This window comes from Rhagoletis zephyria, unplaced genomic scaffold (assembly GCF_001687245.7).
Source record: "Rhagoletis zephyria isolate East Lansing unplaced genomic scaffold, Rhagoletis_zephyria_1.1 Rzeph_scaffold_06880, whole genome shotgun sequence".
Taxonomy (NCBI): domain Eukaryota; kingdom Metazoa; phylum Arthropoda; class Insecta; order Diptera; family Tephritidae; genus Rhagoletis; species Rhagoletis zephyria.
The window spans coordinates 14902-17831 of NW_016163963.1; the positions used below are offsets into that span (position 1 = coordinate 14902).

The following is a 2930-nucleotide window of genomic DNA, read 5'->3' on the forward strand; positions in this document are numbered from 1 at the left end:
ATAATAGTAGCAGAAAAGTTATATAAAAATATTGAAAAGAGAAACATAAAAAATTTTGGTGTCGTATGAATGGACATAGCGTTGTAGTTCTTCTCTTATTTCACTTGACTTGGCTTTTTTCAAAAGCTAAAAACGATTTCTGCAAAAATCAACTTTGCAAATTAAACGAAAAAAAATTAATATGAAAATATCTATGTATATCAACCACTTTTATTTTGATAGTTAGTTGTCTCTAAGCCAATAACTACCGCTTGTAGTAGATATGTACGAGTACGGCAACGCCAAAAAGTGCCAATCAGCAGTGCCGCCAAACCAACACAGCAGCGGCAAAGCTAATAAACGAGCGTTAAATAAAAAATAAATAAATAGAAAAAACACTCAATTAGCAAAGAGCGCAAAGCGCTAAGCAAATAAAACGGGTGACAGCGTGGATCCAGCTTCGAGCAACTCGTCAGTGAACGTCAATAATGTTCACAGCGGTCACAACACCCGCAATCGGCAGCAGAAAGAGCACAGACGTAAAGTACAAATATGTGTTTAGACGAGCGGCTGGGGCATTCCCATAAAAAGTATTTAGTTAAATACATATTTTAAATATTATGTTACCAGGCTAGTCTGATCTTTGTTTTTAGTGCGAATAAAACTACATTATTCCACTTTCTGGCCCAACGTTTCGCTAAAACATTTTTAGCATCTTCAGGGGCAATCCAGCTTTATTAAATCTGCCACAAACCAAAAATACAAAGGCACATTGTAATTAAAAATTAATGAATATAGCATACAAACATACATATACATATATGGAATTAAAAATTATAAACAACAATTTGAGGACAAAAAACTCACAATGTTTAAGAACTTTGATTAACACCTAAATACAGCGCATCTGTACCATCTTTTGTGGTAGCTTTGTCAATACTAAAATAATAAACATTTTTATTTCTAATCATAAACAAGAAATGTAAGCGGCCGCAATGTTGTCCGTATCTTCTTTTCTGTTCATTGTCTTTTTCCTTCTTTGCATTATCCTAAGGCTTTCTAGTGTATATCGGGTTTTCTCCCTTCTTTCTTTGTCGATAATCTTTATGTTTGCGAAATCAGCTGTATGTCCACTTGTTATGATGTGTTGTGATAATGCTGTACTGCTTTTTTGTTTTCTTATATCTGCTTCATGTTCGCCTAGTCTAACACCTAAAGGCCGCTTAGTTGTCCCAATATACACTTTTTCGCATTCCTCAATTTCATTTCCCTTACATTTAATTTCATACACTACATTGTTTTGTTGTTGGATATCTACTGAGCACTTAGCTTTTGTGTATATTGACGACAGAGTGTAATTAGATTTGTAGGCAAGTGCTGTGTTTTGTGATTTCGTTATGCTGTGACCAAAATTGCCAGTTAAGTTGGGAATGTATGTTACACTGTAAAATTTCTTAGTAGTTTTTGTTGTGTCTGTGTTCGGTGTTTTATTGGGATGGATGCTTGTTTTCATAACTTCTTGATTTATTAATTCCCGTATTAAGTTTACAGGGTAATTATTGTTTATTTGGATTTTGTTGATTTTCTCTTTGTTTCTATTTTAAAGTTTTTTTTATTTATTTTTTAACGCGGATGAATCTTTCTTACGAAAGGCAAAAGTCTGACAACTATCTTTAAACCACTTTACTGTCATTCGAAGTACTAATTGAAAGGAGAGTGTTAACGAGGAGGTCTTAGCGCTATGGTGTCCGGTTTTCGCAACAAATTAAAAAAAAAAAAAGGAAAAAATAAAATAAAAAAATTTAAAAATTCTTTTTAAAACAATAGAAGCTAAAAATCAAATTAGAAACAGTAATCAAATAAACCAAAAGAAAATAATATTTAAAAATTAAATAAAATTAAGAAAAATAATTTTTATTTTTAAAACATAATTTAAAAACTAAAAGGAAATTAAATTACAATAAAAAAAACATATAAAAAATATAAAAAATGCTAAAAATTAAGTGAAATAAACAAATTTATTTTTATTTTTGAAACAATTTAATTTAAAACTTAAAAGGAAATGAAATTAACAAAAGAAAAACACATCCAACTAAAAAAAAATAAAGAAAAGTTTCTGAAAATTAAGTGAAATTAAATTTTTTTATATTTAAAAAAGAAAAACAAATTTGAAAAAGCAAAAAAAAAGGTTCCTGAAAATTAAACGAAATTAAAAAAAAAAAACTAACACAACAAGAAAATCTCAAATCTGAAAGAAAATTAAATTAAGAAAGGAAAAAAATTTTATTGAAAAAGAAAAAATATATAAAATAAGTTTCCAAAAATTTAAGTAAGTTAAAAAATATATATATTTTTAACTAATAATATCTAACAATTAAAAGAAAATCAGTTTAAAAAATAAAACAAAATTAATTTAGAATAAAGTAAAAAGTAATCCGACTCGAACTCGGATCTTTTGAATGGAGCGTCTGTATTTTTCTCTGTTAAAGCCTTCAGCTTTTAATACTCATTCAGTAACCGGATATCTGTATGTAAATCACCTAGGTACAGGCACATAGTGGAGTCGTGGGCAATAAAAGAAAAGGAGGCTGCCCAGGACCTCCCTTAGGCAAAACTACCATTTCTGGATGCAGAATGAAGCGCAACATTAATGTAAAAATACGGAAGGTAACAGAGGGGATAAGTCCTTCGTTTCGGAAATATCAAAAAGGAGGCCACTTCAGGGTAATGAAACGCTTGCTAAACATAGGAGTTGTGCCACGAAGAATAGGAAACAGCAGAGTACATTATGTTCCACTCTTTAAACCGTCACTACGAACAGACTTCGCTTGCTAGGATCACCGTACCTAGAAACACACGACCTAAATGGCAGTCTTGCGAAGTGAATAAGATCTGGCAACGCTATAATCAATTGTGCTGAGTTTGGTTTGCCATTCTATCGCGAATAGCTA

At 30.7% G+C, this 2930-nt stretch overlaps 1 long non-coding RNA gene across 1 annotated transcript; it reads right to left on the reverse strand.

Annotated features, from left to right (window-relative positions):
* Nucleotides 1-651: 651 nt before the first annotated feature.
* Nucleotides 652-1048, reverse strand: LOC108373629 (uncharacterized). Its single transcript, XR_001848978.1, has 2 exons — nucleotides 847-1048; nucleotides 652-722 (listed from the first exon to the last, which is right to left on the reverse strand). It is a non-coding gene; the product is annotated as an uncharacterized LOC108373629 (long non-coding RNA).
* Between the last annotated feature and the right edge of the window lie 1882 nt (nucleotides 1049-2930).